This window comes from Dermacentor silvarum, chromosome 1, assembly GCF_013339745.2.
Source record: "Dermacentor silvarum isolate Dsil-2018 chromosome 1, BIME_Dsil_1.4, whole genome shotgun sequence".
In the NCBI taxonomy this organism is placed as follows: Eukaryota; Metazoa; Arthropoda; class Arachnida; order Ixodida; family Ixodidae; genus Dermacentor; species Dermacentor silvarum.
This window is the reverse complement of record NC_051154.1, coordinates 104,474,278-104,497,813: the sequence shown is the minus strand read 5'-3', so window position 1 is coordinate 104,497,813 and position 23,536 is coordinate 104,474,278.

The following is a 23,536-nucleotide window of genomic DNA, read 5'->3' as shown; positions in this document are numbered from 1 at the left end:
ACAAAAAAACAAAAAACAAAACAACAATGTTAGCATAAATGGTGGGCCGAACAGTTGCGAATAAAAGCTCCCATGAAGCTATACATTTCAGCTAAATAAATCTAGCCTATACTTCGTAATGGGAACTCCACAGCATGCATTACTATGCCATACACTAAGTTGTATACGCCGCAAGCATGATAAAGTGACAACTTATTTATCTAATCCTCACTTTTCTTTCGGCGATATCACACAATTATCGTTCAAATATTAAATATAATTGAATTTCTTTTTGATATTCTTACTTTAAATTATTACTTTTAAGAGGACCCCCCCCCGAAATAACCGTCCAATAATCGCTGGTTTCCTGTCCAGTCTCCAGTAGTGATTGCGCGCAATTGCTTGAGGAAAAAGTAGTCAATGGAAAATAAGATGGTAGTCTTCACAGTGGGAGAATGATGATGCTACAGTAAATTGGTTCAGAGCTGAAGGAATCGCTGATGTCAACTGTTTATTTTTCTTTTTATTACGGTAGTTACACATAGACCTCATCTGAAGTAGCAAGCCCTGCATATAGCAGTGCTGGTACCTTCAGCGTCCATTAAACTTTTTTTCTTTCTCTCACCACAGGAGGAAAAGGGAGAGGCAAAGTGAAAGACGAGGGTGAAATCATGATTTCTGAATAAGGCCAAGCAATATCCACAACAAAACTCTCTTTTAGCATCAACGAAGCCACAACCTCGGACTGTCGAAAATGCATTCCGGTGAAAAAAAAAATATTCTTTCATTTGTTTGATAATCAGTGCTTTCCTCGGTGTTTGGAGAAACATTACAAATTATTTACATTACACTTGGTGCAGGGTACGGCGCACACCGATTTTGATGATGAAAAGGCTACCAGCCCTAAATAGTTACAATGGGAAACTAGCCCGTTGGGCGCAGAAGTATAAACGAAGTACAAACGTTAGGTAGTTAGAAGGAAGACAAATCTAAGAGCCGGAGACCAAAGAAAAAGGGGGCCATAATATACAAAAGAAAAAAAAAATAAAGAGCAACAAAAGGAACGTCACGGAGACGAAAGCCAAGGTTTCTGAGCCCGAAGCGCTTTTTTATTGTAGCGGAACTGACTGTCGGGACGAATTCATTTCTCAGCTCTCTCTTTGAAACCTGGCAGTATATACCGAGACCAGCCTCGCAGAGAAAGCAGACACGAACGGCCGAGAGAGAAAGGGATCCCACGCACATATGAGCCTGAAGAGAAGAAGAAGAAGAACAAGAAGAGGAAGTAGAAAAAGTAGTCCGCTACGAAACGGTAGGAGCGATACGCGTCGCGGAAACAAGCGCAGGGAACGACTTTGACTAAGTTACCGACTCCGGAGGGGGCGTGGCTCCTTATACCGGCTCGGTCGTTGGCGTGGTCGTCGTCTTGGTGGGGCGGCCGCGACGTTGCGGCCCGTGTCGGCCGAGCCGTCGTGGCGCGGTGAGCAGCCGAATAAGGGATGGCTTTCCTCATTTGGTTCCGATGCCGCCCTTTGATTAATTATAAAAGCGCTACGCCCCGCCATATCTCCTTCTTGTTAGTGTGTCAGTGCTGCTGTCGGCCTACTGCTCCCCACCCCTCCGCCCGCTCTTTTTCCACCGAACTCTGTCGCGGACACATCGCGTGTCCTTGCTTGAGCCGTTGCGTCTCTCTTCTCCCTTCCTTACCTTCAACGGGACATCTTCTTTTGAAGTGGCTCTTGGGAAATATGCGAACAAAAAGAAAACCAAAAAGGGATGCAACAATAGAAACTCACAGATAAAGGGAGATAAAGGGAAAACATTGGTCTTTTGTGGGATCGAGCAAGGAAAGACGCGAAGCGCGATTTCAGTGTCTGCGCTTTTATTTTTGTTCTTCGCGTGCTGGATTTCCCCCGCTCTTGGGCACGTCTCGCTATCTTTTGGAATACAGAACAGTTCTCATTCTATACGACACACCAGAAACTGCGTCTAGTAAGTGCTGGAGTTACACTGGGACTGGCACTGGGACTGTGTGTAGCCTGCATAATTTGCTTTAGTTACTGGAAGATGAATACTGAAATGCGTCCTGCAAAATGCCCGTGGCCTTTTGTTACTAGCATAGACTCCAACCACAAAAAGACTCTACACCTGCAGTTTAATTTTGAACTTATACACCCCTCCCACTCTGACATCCTATGGATAAACACCATAGCATATACCACTGGTCATTCATTGGAAATGTGGAACGCCCCAAAGCCTTATTCCTAACTGCATCATTAATTGCTTATCTGCTGAAATGTAACACAGGATGGCAGTATGCTAAAATGCGCGGCACTTTACCTCGGTTCCGTAGAGAGGCAGTGCATGCCGTGTGGCCCTAGCGTTTCACGGAAAGCTAAAAGGCTCAATTTCTGCAGTACGTGCTGTTACGCTAGCAAATGTCGCGTCGGACTTTGGCCTTTGGCTTGGGTTTGTTCAAAAGGCAGACCGTGACACTCGGAAATTTAGTTCGAAATAACTGTTGTGCAGTCCTAGGAGTTCAAATTCGAGTGAGTGTTTCCCTATTTAAATACATGTGACTGCTGGGACCAACATATCAGTTCGAATTATCCATCAAATCAAATTAAGAGAACTTGAATTACCGGGATTTCACTGCAATCACTAATATGCAGGGTGCGGCAAAAGTTCCCGCACTCTCCAAAAATCAGTTGTAAAAAACCTAACAGCCCAAATCAATATAATTTCTGAACGTTCTGTCCGAATAATTGGGAAAGAGAAGCTGCCCAAGTACAAGGATCAGAAAGATCATAGACTCACAAAGCACATGAGATAGACCAGGGTCATAAGATGCAATAACCTGCTCAAACGCTTCAGCTGAACGGCAAGCAAATGCAACATTCTCTTCATAAACGAGGCAGTGTTCAATACCAAGCTAATTGGGAAAGAGAAGCTCCTTACCTTTGTCGCTTTAGTTACATAGTTGTTTTTGTTCCTTACCTGATTAATCGGCACTTCCACGTGTTTGATTATGCTCGTATACTGCGTGATTTATTTAAATGGAAACAGATAAAAAAGTATTGAGCCAATGCGATGATGCCTTGTTCACTATTCGTTCTTTAAGCAGGGTGGACACTAAATTGTCAAGTAACAATCGCAGTCCACTCGATAGTTTGGTAAATGAACTTTTTAATTACTGGTTTTAACACCAACATTGTAGTGCTAGTATTACAGAACGAGGCCGCTGGAAGCAAAAAAAAATAAAAAATTACGTGGTTTATCGAATTATCCCTTGAGACGTTCGTCTACGAAAATTAACCTTTTTATGCTTCTATACCAAAACTGAGGCTCTATTCTGGACACGCATGGCGGCTGCACGGCCACCATTATCCGCCATCTTGGCTCTCTTATTGGCTCTCCAGAGGTCACGTGCTTTGAAATTTGTACCGGGTAACGGAAGTTTTGCAAAATGAAATTTTGCGTTTTCGTCAGAATGACGAAACGTGACGTCGAGCTGCAAATTTTAACGACTAATACTTTCTTGTGGTCCTTGGCACCTCTATTGCGACTTTAGCGCTTTAAAAAGAAAGTGGACGGTAGCGTGCAGCAGCCCGTGCAATGCATCTGAAATTTCGCGAATATGTGGTGGCGTTCCAAGATAGCCGGCATGTCAGCTTGCTGATTGGCTGAAGGAATATCCCGTGAAGAGCGTCACAGGAAGGGCTGTTTCGTAAACGTCAATTTGACGTTGCGTGACGTCGCGCGGGGCCGCCATTGCAGAGATTTTCCGCCATAATTTGTGGTGCGACAAGCCGCCGAATTATGGTAATGAGAGGCCATATGCAATGACAGTGGAGAGGCATGCGTATCGCCGCATTTTCCCTGTTATTTGGGGCCATGGAAATCTTTTGTTCACAACGCGGGCTCATAGCATTTGTATCGCTCACGGGTAGTGTTGGCATTTGTGTTTTGAACCATCATTTTTATTAAAAACACGTTTATTTGAAATAATATTGGTTGAAACTAGCCAACTTTCGGCGACTTTTTGCACTTTTCACTACTGCGTTTTTATCTTAATCAATATTAATCGCTGTTCGCGTCATCAAAGGCTATGACAAAGGCGACTTTTTAATTTATAAAAAGAAATGTACGCATGGCGGAGCCTTGAAGTTTCCTCACGCGGTGCGAGTAAGCAGCGAAGTGAACGAGAGATGGCAGCGCCGGCGCTTGCGTCGCGCAAGCGGATACCTGTGGCGAGCGCAACGCTATCGATGAAATTCGGCCACTTCTCAGCCACACGAGTTTGTTCTGAGTCACTTGCGTTTCACGAGATAGCGATAACGCGGCCTAGAGCGTGCGCTCATCATCACTGGTAGGTCGAGTATGTTGTCTCAAGGTAGAAAGCAAGCGCGTGGGCGCCAATATACGATGACTCATTCCATTCCCCGAGGACAGGCATCCCAGCTGGTGAAGCAGACGACAGTTTGTGCGCATGCAGACGACGGAAGCGAGAAAAGATTTTGATGGAATAATCGTATACGCTTTGAGCTAGCTGCTTTATTTTTACTGGGGAGAAAAACAGTTTTCCTTTATCAAGAACGCTAGGTTCAATGCCTACCTTACAATTTCTTAGGCGAAATGTCAAATTTGAGTCACGTTACGAAAGCTGAGCCGCTATTCTGGACATTCCGCCATTTTCTTCGAGGCGTGACGTAGGCGCGACGCTTACAAAATGGCGCTCATGGCCCCGTTTTGCTTTCGTAACGTGACGCAAATTTGACGTTTCGCCTAAGAAACTGTAATATAGGCATTTAAACTAGCGTGGTTGATAAAGCAAAACAGTTTTCCTCCCCAGTAAAAATAAAGCAGCTAGCTCAAAGCGTACGACTATTCCATCAAAATCGTTTCTCGCTTCCGTCGTCTGCATGCGCGCAGGCTGTCGTCTGCTTCATTAGCTAGGATGCGTGTCCTCGGGAAACTGAATGAGTCATCGTATATTGGCGCCCACGCGCTTGCTTTCTACCTTGAGACAACATACGCGACCTGCCAGTGATGATCAGCGCACGCTCTAGGCCGCGTTATCGCTATCTCGTGATCCGCAAGTGACTCAGCCAGACTCGTCTGGCTGAGAAGCGGCCGAATATCATCGATAGCGTTGCGCGCGCCACAGGTATCCGCTTGCACGACGCAAGCGCCGGCACTGCCATCTCTTGTTCACTTCGCTGCTTACTCGCACCGCGAGAGGAAACTTCAAGACGCCGCCTTGCGTACATTTATTTTTATAAATTAAAAAGTCGCCATTGTCATAGCCTTTGATTAGGCGAAAAGACATTAATATTGATTACAATACAAACGCAGTGGCGAAAAGTGCAAAAAGTCGCAAGGAGTTTGCTAGTTTCAACCAATATTATTTCAAATAAACGTGTTTTTAATAGAAATGATGGTTCAAAACACAAATGCCAACACCACCCGAGAGCGATGCAAATGCTATGAGCACGCGTTGTGAACAAAAGATTTTCATCGCCCCAAATGACAGGGAAAATGCGGCGATACGCATGCCTCTCCACTGTCATTGCATATTACCATAATTCGCGTGGCTCGTCGCACCACAAATTATGGCGGAAAATCTCTGCAATGGCGGCCGAGCGCAACGTCACGCAACGTCAAATTGACGTTTACGAAACAGCCCTTCCTGTGACGCTCTTCACAGGATATTCCTTCAGCCAATCAGCAAGCTGACATGCCGGCTATCTTGGGGCGCCACCACATATTCGCGAAATTGCAGATGCATTGCACGAGCTTCTGCACGCTACCGTCCACTTTCTTTTTAAGCGCTAAAGTCGCAATAGAGGTGCCAAGGACCACAAAAAAGTATTAGTCGATAAAGTTTGCAGCTCCACGTCACGTTTCATCATTCTGACGAAAACGCAAAATTGCATTTAGCAAAACTTCCGTTTCCCGGCACAAATTTCAAAACACGTGACCTCCGGACAGCCAATGAGACAGCCAAGATGGCGGATAATGGCGGCCGTGCAGCCGCCATGCGTGTCCAGAATAGAGCCCCAAAACGGGGCCATCGGCGCCATTTTGTAAGCGTCACGCTACGTCATGCCTCGAAGAAAATGGCGGAATGTCCAGAATAGCGGCTCTGGAGACATATTCTCGGACGATCACTTTCGGCGATACCATCACTTTCGCGTGACGTATAGTACACGGCGTGTTAATTCGACTGAAAGCGATATCGCCGAAAGTAACCGTCCGAGAATACGTTCCCTGGGCCCACAGTAACAGTGCCGGAAGAACAGCTCACGTGATGCTTCCCGCCTCGTTTGTTTCTTTACGTCAGCGGTTTGACCGCCTGTACGTGCGCGTTATCATTTTGTCTCCCGAACATCCTGTCTCGGCGACCTACCATCGCTTGCGGTTAGAAACGCTGGACGACAGATTAGACGCCTCAGTAGGCCATCGGAGCGAGCCGATATGACAGTGTCCAGAATAACGTGGGCAGCACTCCCGGCACTCTTCTCGCACCCTGCTTTAGTATCGGAGCGAAAAAAAAAGCGAATTTTATTGTGATTAGCATTCTTGGGCTACTTCACGAAGTTTTTGCTTTGCGACCACTTGGGAATCCCGCCCACGTCACGCGGGTTCCTCAAGCACAGCAGCCCGACATTTTAGGTAGCTGCGTTATGGATGCACTGGGTATGTGCTGCATGCTCTTCAATGAACTTCTTTCGCGCAAACTTGGGTCACTGCGTATGTGCCACTGAGTATGCGGCCAGCGAGGGAACTAATCTGAGCGTTTAAATGCACCCGCGTGCCATGCATCTCGGAAACCATGGGCGAACTTCGCAGCAGAGCCTATAGATGTCGCAGCGTGTTCAGAGAGGAACGCGACAGCGGAGCTCGGCTGCATTACACGCCTCATACATTACGCGTTCCTCAGCGTTCTCACGCACCTATGGGCCAGGCATTTTGGAGGCCATTTCACGGCGGCACTGCTAGGTGGCACAGGTTGTCCATAGGGAACATAGAGTTAATACTATACTAACCCAAGGGGAAAACCGGGGCGCAATAAATTCAACGACGATTACGATACTCCCTAATGCAAAATTTGAGCGTAGCTCTGTACATGTTTTCATTTCGCGATATAGTGGCTGGCGCGGACAGTCTGTTTCGTGCGGCACGTTGCAAACGGAGCGAAGTGTGGCTCGAATGCCTCGCTAATCGGGAGATTGTAAGAGGCAGCGCGTGGGTGACGCGTCGGCGCGATTCACAGCAGCCACCGCAGACAGACCTCCGCTCATACAGCGCTTTGTTTCCTCATATGGTATCGTTGGCGTCATCGGTGAAAAGACGACGCGTGCTATTCTGGCGCCATCTCATAGTCATCGTCGTCGCAGAGCCCGTCTTGCGTGGCACTACGCTTTTCTTCTGGCGCTTTCGCCATACCCTCATCCTTCACTTTCCTCCTCGCGATCTCTTCGCTATCGCAATCTTTCAGCTCCCGCGGCGCTCCGCGATCACTCTTTCATCCTTTGTTGTGCTCGTTCGCTCGGTTACGCCGTGGGACGCTGACAGCCGACGCTCGCCGTAGGAACGGATGCCTAAGCACTGCGCTCAAAAAAGTGGCAACCGCAAAGGCGCCTCCATGTTCTGCCTCTCATTTTTTTGAAAGCTAAAAATATTCAAAATATGATGCAATGAGAAGCATTCACACGCACGTAGCACGTAGGTATGAACGATTCCGTATATTCCGTATTTTTTTTGCATATTCTTATGTAAATTCCGTATATCCGTATATTTCGTATATTCATTCCGTGTATTTTTGAGAAAGATCCTATGGCTGTTAATAAACTCCTACGTAAAATTCACGGTGCGTGAAAGGGCGCAATTGCTGGCGTCTGAGCTAGATGGCGCCACTATACCGAGGAAACTTCGGGAGCACGTTTGATTGCGCGTCACGCCTGAATGGCATCTCGTTATCTACGCCTGCACGGCGTAGCAACATGGCGGCGTCCTTGCGGTTACTCATTTCAATGCAAGGGAACTATGGGGAGCTTTATCTATAGAGTTGGTTATATTAACTCTATGATAGGAAAACATGAGAGAGGATCCCGGCTGCAGTACGGTGGCTCATACGCAGCAGTGCGCCACCAGCGCAATCTTGAAGGCCATGCAAAGGACTTTGCCGCAACACCATTAGATGGCGCAGCGTGTCTAGAGGGTAAAATAGTCCCGCTGCAGTATACGTCTCATATACACAGACATGGGAACCCTCACGAGGTCCTTCCTCACCCTCATTTGCCCTCACCCTCACGTGGTGATGTGAGGATTGCCTTCGGGAAGATTGGTGAGGGTGAGGTGAAGAAGGGCGGACGTTGTGAGGCGAGGGAGGTGGCGGTCACGACGTGAGGTTAAATGAGGTAAAGGTGTCCACATACATTGACAGCATATCTGCAATGGTTTTGTTTAACCTCTCCGTCAGTCCATTCGTTTGTGGATGGTAGGCTGTTGTTTTGCGATGACTCGTGCAGCTCAGTCTGAAAATGTCTTCCATCATGCGTGCTGTAAAGGATGTGCCCCTGTCCGTGATCACACACGACGGGGCGCCATGCCGCAGGTAGATGTGGTGTACGAAAAACTTTGCGACATCGGAATCCGTGCCGCGGGGCAGTGCTTTTGTCTCGGCGTAACGAGTCAGGTAATCCGTTGCAACGGTAATCCATTTGTTTCCAGCGGAGGACAAAGGGAAAGGTCTCAGAAGGTTCATTCCCACGAGGTCGAACGGGGTTCTAGGTGGTGAAATTGGTTGGAGTAGGCCCGCAGGCTTCACAGGTGGTGTCTTGCGGCGCTGACACTCGCGGCAGCCTTTCACATAGCGGTGTACGCTAGACGAAAGTCGTGGCTAGTAGTACTGCTGGCGCACCCGCGCGAGAGTCCGCGAATAGCCCAAGTGTCCTGACGTGGGTTCGTCGTGGCATGCAAAGAGGATGTCGTCACGCATGTCAGTAGGCACAACAAGGAGAAAGGCTTTGTCACTGCCACGGGCATTTTTCTTATACAGGATGCTCCTTCTGAGAGAGAAGGTGGATAACTCGCGAGCAATATGCCGAGGAAGTTCAGATCCTCTGCCTTCCAGGTAGTCGATAACAGGCTGTAATTCTTTGTCTGCTCGCTGCCTGGACATGAAGTCAGAATCAGAAATGGCCCCGAGAAAACCATCGTCATCCTCAGAGCTCAGAGCAGGGTGTCCCACAGGTGCGCGGGAAAGCGCATCGGCGTCTTCGTGTCTGCGCCCGGACCTGTAGACAATAGTGATGTCAAACTCCTGCAACTGCAAACTCCACCGAGCAAGACGGCCAGACGGATCTCTGAGATTTGCCAGCCAGCACAGCGAGTGATGATCAGTCACCACTTTGAAGGGACGGCCGTAAAGGTGAGGCCGGAATTTTGTCGTTGCCCACATGACTGCCAGGCATTCTTTCTCTGAAGTAGAGTAGTTGGCCTCGGCTCGAGAGAGAGTACGACTGGCGTAAGCTATGACGTGCTCAATACGGCCATGTTTTTGTACAAGGACAGCCCCTAGTCCGACGTTGCTAGCATCTGTGTGGACCTCTGTATCTGCCTCCTCATCAAAATGGGCAAGTACAGGTGCTGTCTGCATGTGCTGTCGTAGCTCTGCGAAAGCTGTCTCTTGCTCTGTGGTCCAGGCAAAAGGTACATAGTCTCGGGTGAGTCGCGTGAGCGGTTGGGCTATCTTGGCGAAGTTGGCAATAAATCGACGATAGTAAGCGCACAAGCCAAGGAAACGTCGCACTACTGCTCTTTTGTCTGATGGTACAGGAAAAGCGGCGACGGCTGCAGTTTTGTACGGGTCGGGGCGAACTCCATCTGCACCCACGACATGTCCAAGGAATTTCAGCTCTTCATAGCCGAAATGACATTTTGAGGTTTCAGCGTGAGTGCAGCTGAGCGAGTCGCTTCCAGTACCATTCTTAGGCGCTTCAGGTGTTCTTCGAAGGTGTCAGCGAATATGACATCATCGAGGTAAACAAGGCAGCTTTGCCATTTCAAGCCCGCGAGAACGGTATCCATCATGCTCTGGAAAGTGGCCGGAGCAGAGCAGAGGCCAAAAGGAAGAACTCGGAATTCATAAAGGCCGTCTGCGGTTACAAACGCCGTCTTTTTTCGGTCTCGCTCATCAACCTCAATCTGCCAATAGCCACTTTTTAAATCAATGGATGAAAAGTACTTCGCGTGCCGCAACCTGTCGATAGAGTCATCAACCCGACGGAGCGGGTAAACATCTTTTTTTGTGATGCTGTTTAGCTTCCTGTAATCAACGCAGAAGCGTAGTGTTTCATCCTTATTCTTCACTAGAACCACTGGCGATGACCACGGGCTGCTGGATGGTTGAATGACTTCATCGTCGAGCATGTCCTTTACTTGCGTCTGAGTCGTCTTGCGTTCTTTAGCAGAGACACGGTAGGGATGTTGTCGGATAGGGCGCGCATCATCCTCGGTAATTATTCGGTGCTTGGTGAGGGGTGTTTGGCGGACTTTAGACGAAGAGGCGAAGCAAGACTGAAATTCCTTTAAAAGGTCGTGAAGTGCAGCTTTCCTCTCGTCCGAGAGCTTCGAATTGACGTCGATGTGGTCAAGAAAATTGTCATTACCATTAATTTCCTCGGATGCGAAGCACTCTGCGACGTCGGTGACAGGATCTGCATAGGCGACGGTAGTGCCGCGGAAAAGATGTCGATGTTCGTTGTTGAAATTTGTGAGCAGTATTTGCGACCGCCCGTCACGAACACGAACTAGGCTTCGAGCAGCGCATACACCTTGAAGCAGCAAAAGAGAGACGTTGCTTTCGGCGACCGCGTCCCCGTCTCGGAGGCTCTCGCACGTGACTTCTACTGGAGCAGTTGTTCGTGGCGGCAATGTCACGCTGTCGTCAGCAACACGCAGCGCAGGTTTACGGCAGCTATCGGCGTCTTGCTGAGTAGCACGCAGTGTCGAGAAGGTCACGCTGCGTTCACGAAGATTTATAATTGCGCCGTACTCGCGAAGAAAGTCCATACCGAGGATGAGTTGACGCGAACGCTCTTGGAGGACGAGGCAGGTGACTACAAACGTCGACGCACGAATTTTAACTCTTGCAGTACAGCGGCCCAGCGGAATAACAACGTGACCTCCAGCTGTGCGAATGCGCGTTCCATTCCAAGGGGTCATATCTTTCTTAAGAATCGTTGCCAATTTCCCGCTAATAATTGAATAATCGGCACCTGTGTCCACCAATGCGCTGACCTGTAGACCATCTATCAGCACAGGTATGTCAAGCGAGACTCGGTCACCAAGTTCAGATGGGGTAACCTGCGATTCTTTGCCACTGCACTCATACGGGAATGTGAACGATGTGTTGTCTTCCTCAAGCGTAGAACCTGCCGTTTTCGGTGAATCTGTGACATTCCGTACAAGCGTCGATGATAGGTCTTCCGCACTTTGAGTTCAAGCGACCTCGCCCCCGAAGGCCTCTGCCTTCACTTTTCCCGACGGGGGCTTGGCGAGCGGCCCTGTGCCGTCGCCCCGAAACGTGGACGAATGGGTGAGGGTCGCCTCGGAGATGGTGACCGCGATTGACGTCGTGTGAAAGGTACCCGTTGCTGGGCCAGATACTCATCAATTTCCCTTGGCCTCTGGCCAACCTGAGGACGAGGCGAGTTGATGGAGAAACCGCGCAGACCAAGTTGTCGATACGGACACTCGCGGTAGACATGACCGGCCTCACCGCAATGGTAGCAGAGGGGTCGTCTGTCCGACGTGCGCCAGAGATCAGACTTCCGCGGGGGTGCACGGCGACCGTCGACCTCCAAGCCAGCGTGCGCAGCTTGAATTGTGCCTGGCGGCGTCGTCTGAATTGAGACTGCGGGGCGAGAAACAGGCATGGAGTTTCGCAACCAGTCCGCATACGTAAGGGGCTGAATATCTGCGAACATGGGGGCCGGTTCCGCATCAGTCGGCACCACGTTGGGCATCTGTGGGTATCGGTGGCTGTGCAGTGCTTGCTGAACCTCATCGCGGATAACACTGGCGATGGAGCCAACCATTGGCTGTCTCACTCCGTACAGCTTCTCCATTTCTTCACGGACGACTGAGCGAACAATTTCGCGAACCCAGTCGGTGTTACTGCTCCCTAAGGTGGCCAACAATTCGGGAGCTGACGTGGCATTCACCTGCCGGTCGAAAAGGGCAGACCACTGATGATGAACTTTCTCCATCGTCACAGCTTCAGTGAGGAACTCGGCCACACTTTTCGGAGGGCTTCGCATCAGACCAGCAACAAGTTGCTCCTTCACACCATGCATCAGGTGGCGTAACTTTTCGTCCTCACCCATAGCAGGATCCGCTCGTTTGAAAAGTCGAGTCATATCTTCGACGTATACATGGTGACGGACTCATTCGGCATCTGAACGCGGGATTGTAGTTCACGCTCAGCGCGTTCGCGGCGGTCGGTGTTCCTGTAGCACTCCAGAAGATGATGTCGGAATTCACGCCAGGATGTTAACACGTCTTCCCTATTTTGGAACCACGTACGGGCGGCGTCCTTTAAGTTGAAGTACATGCGCCGGAGTTTTGTGGCATCATCCCAGCAGTTGGTCGCAGCGATGCGTTCAAACTCACTCAGCCAGTCATCCACGTCCTCATATAAATCTCCGTGAAAGGCAGGGTGCGGCAGCGGGTTCTGAAGGATACAATATGTCGGAGGAAGAGGCGTCGGAACTTCCGTGGTGATTTGAGACGACATCATAGCAGGCTGTCCTGGTGTCTCTGGTGGCAAGCCTCGTTGTCGACGCCTTGCTCTGTGAACTGGGGTGTTCACGGGCGTAGGACTCGGGTTCCTGCTGCCGGACGGGGTCTTGTGCATGGGATGCGTCGTCGTCGTCGTACCCAGCACCTCCACCAGTTTTGTCATGTGGTTGGACGACAAGGCGAACAAGGTGACAAGGTGGTTTAGTCCTGGCTCAAAACCGTTCAGCTAGATCCTCTACTTTCTCGTCTTCTCCGTGTGTTTTCTCTCCAAAACACTAGGTGGTAATATTTTTCAAGTACAGAAACGTCCCTCAGATCATATGCGTGGTGTTTTTAAAGTCTAAAGTTTTGAAGTAGGCTGGCAGGATGCGTCTCTAGCGCAGATGTATGTAGATGCCCACTTTTGACTGACTAAAGCCATAAATGGCGGTTGATATTAGGTGTAGCTAAACCTACTGAAAGCTGTAGACACTGGAAGCGGCAACGAGAGCAGGAGGAGTGACGGAGACTTTTTGGCGTCACTCCGAGATTAGTCCTTTTTAGCACTGATCACCACCAATCAGTGCACTCCTTAATCTGAATGAAACACCCCAAATTTACCTTTTCTTCCTTTAATTATTGGATTTACCTCAGCAGCTGACGCCGCGGACGAGCGTAGCCCTCCCCACCTCACGCCACCCTGCCTCCCCTTCGAAGCGCAGATGAGATCGCCCACGCGGCGGTGGATTCCGTGGCCGCCAGCAACTCAGCGCATGCGCAGGCCGTCTCCCCTCCGCTCCTCCTCCGCTTTCCGCCTCACGCTCTCTTCTTTCATCTCCCCGCTGCACTACGCGTTCGCTTTTATCTTTCGCTCTGCTTGTTCGTTTGGTTACGAGGTATCGCAGCGCCGAGGGACGCTCGCTGCATAAACGGCCGCCTAAGAGTTGGGCTCTAATGGATACTCCCTCGCCAGAGCAAGAATTAGCCTCCCTGATGTAGTATGTGGCCTCTATTTCCCTCATGAAAGTCCTAAGTAGTATTCGCCCATTAATGAATGGCCACTTTCGTTCTAGCTGTGATACCAGCCTCAGTCTAAACTGAAGTTTAGGGTTCTCTCAAGCCGGCTATGCATTACCAGCATGGCAATGCTTCAGTCGTGCAATGAATGGACACACGGGCAGATGAGACTAACAGAATGAGCGGCAGAGGAAGCAGTGACATCGGTGGCTGCACCTGTGGCAGAGCTATATATATATATATATATATATATATATATATATATATATATATAGATATATATATATATCGAGCTTCCTTCAAAGATTACTAGAAGCAACTCTGGCGCTAGTGCCCGTGAGAACTGCAAGCATATGAGAACTGACAGGCTCGGTCATCGTGGGAATGATGGCTAGTACTGTCGATTGACATGAATTCTTCCTCTGTTAACTAGACTTTTTAGGGTAATTCGAAATCACTGAGAAGTCCCGGTGAGAGAGAGAGAGAGATAGAAATAGACGAGAGGAAAGGTAGGGAGGTTAACCAGATGCGCGTCCGGTTTGCTAGCCTGCACTGGGGGAGGGGATATATGGATGAAAAGAGAGAAGGAGAGCACAGTTTCGCGCGCATTTGAAGACACGTACTGGGTTTACAAGAGGTCGACAAGACCTGTAGACTTGAGGTACTGCAATAACGCTTTCGTGGATTTCCGTGCCATCGATCCCTACGGCCATGGTCCAAGGATCTTCATTTCCGAAAATGGTCTAGGGTCCAGCCGGTTCGATGCCGTCTGGAGAAGTTCACGCTCGACGTCGTACCGGGGACAGAAACATAAGATGTGTTCAATCGTTTCTGTAGTTCCACAAAAGTCGCACATGGTCGTATCCCTCATTCCGATGCGGAACGCGTAGGCCTTTGTAAGTGCCACCCCGAGCCAGAGGTGGCACAACACTGTCACCTCAGAGCGGGAAACTTTTGATGGCACTTGTAGCTTTAGGGATGGATCAAGTATATCAAGATGATCCTTTGGGAGGTTGGGAAAAGACCAATATTGTGGGTCATAGCTTTAGCCACGAAATGAGGCTGTCTTGCAGCGTCGGTCCTGGATAAGGGGATCGGTACTGGTCGGGCTTCTACATGGGCGGATGGGGCGGCTTCGTCGACGAGACCATTACCAGCAATGCTGGTATGCCCAGGCACCCACTGAAATATAATTTCATGCCCTTTAGCGATACTTTGATGATGGCCCTCTCTTAACTCACATACAAGCTGCTCATGAGCCCTGTGATATAGTGCAAAATGGAGACTCTGGTTGCCCTAGAGTCGCAAACGATGAAACATTTCTGAGGCGTCTCTTGCAGAAGGTATTTTACGGCAGCACGCAGGGCAGTAAGCTCTGCCGCCGTTGATGTTGTCATGTGCGACAGTTTGAATTTGATTGTAGTTTTCTTAGCCGGAATGACAATGGCACCTGAAAAGCTGGTAGATGAGACCGAACCATCAATATAGATGTCTCTTCGGTGCCTTCGGTGCCTTTACCTCGCATTTATTAATAGCAGCGTCATCTATTTCATTGCTATGTTTGTGTGATTGGCCTTCTTCTTTACAGCCGGAATACTTAGGCGCACATGAGGCTGTTGGAGGCACCACAAGGGAAATGAAGGCCTTGGTGCTGGTGTGTATCCTGATGGAAGATAATCTGGATTGGTTATGATAACTTCAGAGAACGTGGCACGAGGTCTCTGCGTGGCCAAGAACGCCAAGTGGTGATCGGGGACGCGGGAAAGATGACGAATATGCCCCCTGAGACAATCCACAGCAACCTATGTTTGGATGGGATGGTCTTTGGCGGGCACGATTGTTGCAGATGTCGACGAACATGCAGTGAGGAAGTCCTAAACACGTGCGCAGTGCTTGGCACTGTAAGCTCTCCAATGAGCAGACATTTGATTTGCACGTACTGGACAATACTGGAAGGCTGTAGCGCAGAAATCCTTAAAATAGAGCTCTGTAGTCTGTACAACTGAAGAATAGAGCGTACAGATGTGCCCCATGTTTTCCCGATTATTACACCCAACAATCGATGGGTCTTTCCATAATTGGTGATGCGTTCATTAATGGAGACTGGGTATGACGTCATAGGTTTACGTGTGAATGCAATCAATGCACATTTCTCGGTCGATACAGTCAAGCCTTGTTTTTGAAGGTATGCTGATGTGAAAGTTGCTGCCCGCTGCAATTTCGCGCGCACCTGAAGGCGAGTAAAGGGCCGTTTATAGTCCGACGTAACGCGAACGAGCGCGCGCACGCTACGTCACGTTGGCGAAAACGAACCCCTCTATAGTCAAGCGCACCGGCGCAGCCAACGTAACCGGCGGCTTCCGACGCGCCCCGACGGGCCCGGCGCTGAATTGGCTCCTGACCCATTCGCGCGTTGGTCGCGCCGACTGCGCCGACCCACAATGCATTTCGCGCGAAGAAATAAAGGCGCCCACGCGGCTTCGCCGATGGTTTAAAGGGACACTAAAGAGAAACAGGAAGTTCAGCTGGAATAAAAGAGGGACCTTCAGGAATGCATGCAGTTTTTGTTGGGTGCAAAAATATGAGTTATTAGCGGAGAAATTCGTAAACAAAGACCAAATATCTCTTCCTCAATTTCTCTCGCCCCAGATTTGGCGCTGAAGCAGTGTCGTCACAGATTTCATTGCTCTCAGCGAATCAGAATGCGCCATGATACGCCAACGCTTGCGTAAACGCCGAGGCGCTGGCTGCACCATGGCTGCATGGCCGCTGCGTTTGCGTTCGCCGCGATTGATACCGTTGCTGCCGTTGAACCTTGTAACGTAGAGCTCGCCAGGGAAACAGGACTGCATTTCAGCGATATTCAGTGAAACAGAGCGCGAAATGATCCTCCGTGCTCGAGCGGTAGGTGTTTCCGGCGGAAGGCGTGTGTCCGGTCCGCCAGGTGACGATGTTCCCGACAGAACAAGCGTAGAAAGTTGCGCACGTACTCGGTATGGTTATTTAGTGGCTTTATTTAATGACATTCAGCACTCACCGAGCCGCCAGTTTGCTGCTGCAGGGGCGCCGGTAGGGGGTTTAATGAAGGCCGCATAGAGGGAACAGCTGCCCGAGAAAGGACTGGCCTCTGGGGCACACCAAGATACCTTCCGAGGGCAGGATTATACACATAATCCGAGGGCGAGAAATGCAGAGAGCACACCATCGGTTTCTCTGGCTCTTTTGCCGTTTTATCATGGGCAGAGCACTGAGCCATTGCGAACGCCGGGGAGCCGGGGCTCAACGTGCGTCACCACATGAAAGGACACAATGGAGTCAACACTGCCGCTGCTCCTGAGCAAGCGCCTTGGGCCATTTATACAGCCCTCAACACTACACCCACGAGGCATTTTCTGGCTGTTTCCCGCGAAGTCAACGTTTTTCGAGACACGCAACACGCAACCAAACACTGTAGAGCGGAACAGGCGCGCGCGATGATGCATGGACCAAAAACTAAACTACGAAACTATCACGACCGGATGTATCGCCATGCCATTTTTTCTTATTTAATTTTGCGCTAAACTTGTACTTCCTAGCTTGAAATGGTTTAAAAAGTTGGCAAATGCTGTTTATGTACGTTTAAGCTGTATTTAATTTTGCGTTTTATTAACAGCGATAAATCGCTCTTGACCAATCGCGACCGGCCTGCGTTTGTAATCTCCGACGTCACGAGCGTGTAGTGCGGGAAATTCAAAGGGGCGTCAGCACCTATCCTTCAGTTTTTCGCTATTTTCTCGCTTATTAAACATCTATTCGCCGTAAAAATGGTATGACTGTGATTGTGATAGGATAATCTACCATTAAAGCTCAACTTCCGGTTTCTCTTTAGTCTCCCTTTAAAGCGGCGCGCTGGCTTGGGAACGTTCTGCGCATGCTCCGAAGATAACAGCTGACGGCGCACGCGTCGGAGTATAGAGTAGATGGCGTTTCGGTTGGCGCAGCGCAACCAGCGTAGCGTGGCTGGCCGCGAACGACGCTAGCCCGCGCGCCGATAACGTAGGACTATAAACGGGCCTTAACCGCAGCAGTCCAAAGGCAAATGCCATCTGCGGTAGACTATTTTATTGCGATAGCAGATATGGGCCGCGATTTTGTAGCGAGGCATTATGACTTATTCTACTCTAGTCTTATCATCCACCGCTCACGGCCGGCTGATACCGTTGATAACGCGAGCGGACCGTCGCTCCGACCACTGACAAAGCGCGATAAGCGCGAAAAGGCATTATTACCGGAAAGGCATCGCTACAAAAAACCGGCCATAGACAATATAGGCGAAATTCTGCCGTCACTGTCGTCGTCGCCATCGCCGTGAGGTTCCGTATAAAGTCTAAGGGCGATAACACCGTCACCGAGCGCCCTACGATATATGTGCGAGTGAAAGCGTGCGAGGGGAGCCGACGAGCGCGGCTCAATCTAGTACGCGCAAAATGGAAGAAAGCGGGCAGGAAGTGCGCCGTCTTTCGTTGCGTGCGAGGCTCCCAACGTTGCGAGGCATCGGGGGCAGGAGAAGCAGGGGGGGGGGGGGGGGGGGGGCATTCAAATCCGGCTGCAACTGCGTAAGTGCCGGCTGCGCGCGGCCGTATCATTAGCGCGATCTGCATGGGGGGGTCTAGGTGCGTTGGCGGCTCGTAGCTTTGTGCGTGCTGAGTGTTCTGGGCGCTCAGTTTTCGCTGAAGTGATAGACAACAGCACGATGGTCACTTCGCTTGCTGCTGCTGCCGCGTTTACTCATGCCAGCGTTTTGACAGCGAGTGTCCACGGTCATCGAGGGTGATGTGTTCATGTTTGCAGTGCGCGCTGACACTATGCTTGTTAATTTAGTTAGCAAGCACGCGTTTACAAGTCGATACAGCCAATAAAAGTACTATCCTTACTTCGTATAGCTGTCTACTAATGTGCTATCGCAATCGATGCTTCGTCTTTCGGAAGAAACTGCGACTTTTTTTGGTAGAACGCCAGCTAGTTCAATGAGTACCACATCGAACAACGTGGGACTGATACTCCTCCTTGAGGCACGCCACAGTACGTGTAATGTTCAGCTGTGGGGTCATCTTTTCTGTTTGTACAAAAAACGACCGGTGAGTTATGTTGTCGAATAACCAACGAAGCATGCGGCCACCGATTCCAATAGTCTCCAGGGAGTTGTTGATGGTGTCATGTGCAACGTTGTCATACGCGCCATTCACAACGAGAAGAGCGCAACTAATATCCGCTTGCGGCTTTCCTCCTGTTGCACAAACGTTGTGCGCTTAATCGTTGTGAACGAAGTATGGGCGACTGCCTCGCTAATCAGGGGATCGCAAGAAGCAGCGCGTGGGTGACGTTTGGGCGCGATTCACAGCAGCCACCGCAGACAGACCTTCCAGACGACGCGCGCTACTCTGGCGCCATCTCGCAGCCATCGTCGCCGCAGAGCCCGTCTTGCGCTGCACTACGCTTTTCTTTTCACGCTTTCGCCAAACTCTCTTTCTCCTCTTTCATCCCCATGGTTCCGCTGCACCTTCCTCCTTCGTTTTCCTCCACGCGCTTTCTTCACTATCGCCGTCTATCATCCCCCGCTGCTCTCCGCGTTCGCTCTTTCATCCTTCGTTGTGCTCGTTCGCTCAGTAACGCCGACGCTCACCGCAGGAACGGGCGCCTAAAAGCTGCGCTCTAATAATGGCGTCGATGGATCGACGAAGGTGGTATGACGATGACGGGATGACAATGGAATGACGTTACTGAAGTGATGACGATGGTGAAACGACAGTGCGACGCCGATGGCATGATAACAGCTATATGATGATTACCGTGAGATGACGATGGCTCAGGACGACGGCATGACGAGAGTCGCATGTCGAAGTTACAATAATGATGACGTAGTGACCACGACGGCATAAGCGAGGACGTTACGACAACAAATGCATGACAACGACTGTATGACGATGACGCTATGACGACGATGGCGTGACAACAGCACGATGACAATGGAATAATGAGTGTGTGATGACCATGGTATGAGGATGACTCTATCATGAAACCTTTATGACGACGTTGGCGTGACGACGACCTAATGACCACGATGGCATGACAATGACGGTCTGACAACGAATGCATGATAGCGACTGTCTGACGGTGGCTGTATCATCATCGGCGATATCATCATCATCATCATCAGACTATATTTATGTCCACTGCAGGACGAAGGCATCTCCCTGCGATCTCCAATTACCCCTGTCTTGCGCTAGCTGATTCAAACTTGCGTCGGCGAATTTCTTAACTTCATCACTCCACCTAGTTACGCATGTAACTCTAATGGTCCTCCCGGTTAGATCCTACGCATTACATGGCCTGCCCACCTCCATTTTTCTTTCTTAATGTCAGCTAGAATATCGGCTATTTCTGTTTGTTCTCTGATCCACACCGCTATCTTCCTGTCTCTTACAGTTAGGCCTAAGATTTTTCGTTCCATCGCTCTTTGTGCGGTCCTTAACTTGTTCTGGAGATTCTTTGTTAACCTCCAAGTTTCTGCCCCATATGTTAGTGCCGGTATAATGAAATGATTGTACACTTTTCTTTCCAATGAGAGTGGCAATCTCCCAGTCATGATTTGGCAATGCCTGCCATATGCTATGCAACCCAATTTTATTCTTCTGTAAAATTCTTTGTCATGATCAGGATCCCCTGTGAGTAATTGGCCTAGACAAACGTACTCTTTACAGACTCTAGAGGCTGACTGGCGATCCTGAAATCTTGTTCCATTGCCAGGCTATTGAACATTATCTTTGTCTTCTGCATGGTAATCTTCAACCGAAGTCTTACACTTTCTCGATTAAGGTCCTCAATCATTTATTATTATTCAACCCCAGTGTTCCTGAATAGGACAATCTCATCTGCAAACCGAAGATTGTTGAGATATTTGCGGTTGAACCTCAATCTCAGCCTTCCCAGTCTAATAGCTTGAATGCTTCGTCTAAGCATGCAGTGAATATCATTGGAGAAATTGTGTCTCCTTGCCTGACTCCTTTCTTGATAGGTAACATTTTACGTTTTACGTTTTTCTACCAAGGCAGCTGTGGAATCTTTGTAGATATTTGTAGAAGGGGGACATAATCACGATTGAATTACGACAGTATGATTACCACTGAAGTGATGACGATAATGGCATGACGATGACTGTGTGATGACGTGACGAAGACGGCACGACGAGAGTCCAATGGCAAAACTGGAATGACAAAGGTGCAGTGACCACAATGGCATCACAACCACGAACACATACCTAGTGGCCCGAGCAGGTAGACAACTTGGGCCGCGGTTTGAATCGGCGTAAAAGGATATATATATATATATATATATATATATATATATATATATTCCATAGATAGGCAGGCTACAAACAGCTAAAGTAGGCAAATAATGCTATTAGCATTAAAAAAAAAAACATTCATCGGCCCTTCCACTCCGTGAAGATGGTTAACCAGCGTAGCTGAAACATGCGGCCCCGGTGTTTATCACTGGGTTAATACCGAGGGTTCATTAAAGTATTTCTCAATTATGAGGTTACACGCACGTTCGGCTGCGACGGAGAGAACGACGTCACTGACTGTATCTCCGCAGTCCGCCGTTGTCGCTTGCGTTCGATGTCTCGAGTTTGCTCGGTGGCGTGGTTAGCAGCATTCGTCCACCATTGCCGCTTGCGATTCTTCGAAATTAAATTGCATCAAAATTAAACCTGTCCATTACGGTAAGACAATGAATGGCTCATACCCACTTAAGCAATGGCTCATACCTCCGTAAACGCGGCCTCCCCATTACAACGGCAGAAGAGAAAAATTCTATGCGGCAATGCAGCCAGCTGTGGAAGAAGACGACGACGCTCGAGCCAATACTGATGATGATAGTTTTCTGTACGCAGGCGATTTTGCCAGCCATATAAAGGTTTGCTTTAAAATTTGCAGATCCCACACTGTGAGAATCTACGTTATGCGAAGCATTTTGCAGGCCCCTGGCCCTACAGCATTGTTTCGGTTTCCCCAATACGACACCAGGTGGACGAACTGGTGCCTGCAAATTGAGTAGTTGTGTGTGTCGGTCACGAGCGTGCATGTGTGCGACGCCAGCAGCACGATGACAACCGCGTTGTAGACGATAGTATTGCTACGAGGCAATCGAGTATGATGGCAATGGCATGATTTCTACGCTTGCCGTTTTACTCGAGCCTACAACATGGTGATTGTTGGGTTCTGCATAGGTAGTTGACGAGCGTAAGCAAGAGAAACATGGAGTGTGACGTCATAAACGACTACGTGTCACACAATCGTACGTACTGTGCTCAGCGATTGAAACGCGATACTCGGAGTACGCAGCTACCGGCCCTTTTAACGCGACAGCGTTGAGGTCCCATGTCGCAGAAAGTTCGGTGTCGGCGTTGGCGGAGGTGTCAGTGAGCGAAAACTTCCGTATATTTTAGGTATATGTATATGCCACGCCTTGCTATATGGCATGCGGTATGTGCGGGTTATATTGCCACACCATTGTATCACTAATGTTGCTCATACCTTGTCTTAAGTTCTTGACAAAGTTATTCCTCGGAATTTAGAGAGTGACAGTCCACAAACAAATTTCATGAAACAAAACACCGACAGCGAATGCCTTTTATGTTCAATCTTCTCAGACTGAAATATTAAAAGTGCGAAACAATAACAGAAACCTGAAGTTGATGTACTTTTCTTTTTGGCGCGGCTGTGCACAACCTCCGGGATCGGCCCACGCAAGATGCCGCGTTTTTACCAGAAAGCTCGCCTTCGTGCATAGCATTCACCGCCAGCGTTTCCCGGTAAACATTACGGTTACATAAACTACAGTTGCCGTGAAGTGTGAGAATCTTTGAATGCTATCGCGTTCCACTCTTGAAGGCGAAGCTTCAGCATCCTCAATTTGTTTTTTTTTTTTTTTTTTTGCGCCACCAGTGGCCACTGGGGACACCGAGTTGGTGCCTTTTTGTATCACATAAAAACGAGAGCCTTTGTGTTGCATTGTGACTGCGTTTTGCAACCCAATCGGTCACCCAGCGCTCCCAGGTCGGACCGGTCCGAACGCCAGAAGCGCCGACCTCCATGTGGTCCGAGTATCGCGTTCCAATCGCTGAGCGCTGTGCATATCGCTGTTTCATGTGGTATGTGTATAGTAGAATATACTATACTCGTGAGACAAACAGCCGCGAACGAAACTTGCTAATACAGGATTGACACTATTACCACCTAATATTGCCATAAATTGCTCAATGCACGTTAGCAACTCAGTAGCTAATAGCTGTTTTGACCTTGTAATGATTAAACCTTGTGATTTTTCGCATAAATAATGTCCACCCTGGCGCGCTACGTGCCACAGGCAGTTCTTAAATGTGTCCAAAAGAGCATATACAGGGTGTTTCAGAAGGACGTTCGAAATTCCCTAAATACAAAGAACAAACAATAATTTAGAGATTTCTTCAGGATTAATTTTACCACAGATGCAGTTTTTGAAATGTCTCGAAGCAGTATTTGGGCAAGTAATTGTAAAAATTAGCCTAACTTTCAAATCGAAAGAATCATACGATTGATCCTAATGCAAGACTTCCGAAGAGTTCATAATCGGCTTCATGGCGTGCAAAAGGCTGACTGCTAATTTTTGATGCCATTTCAGGCGCAAAACCGAAAATGAACATGCCGAAGAGCGCCACTGCTACGCCCTT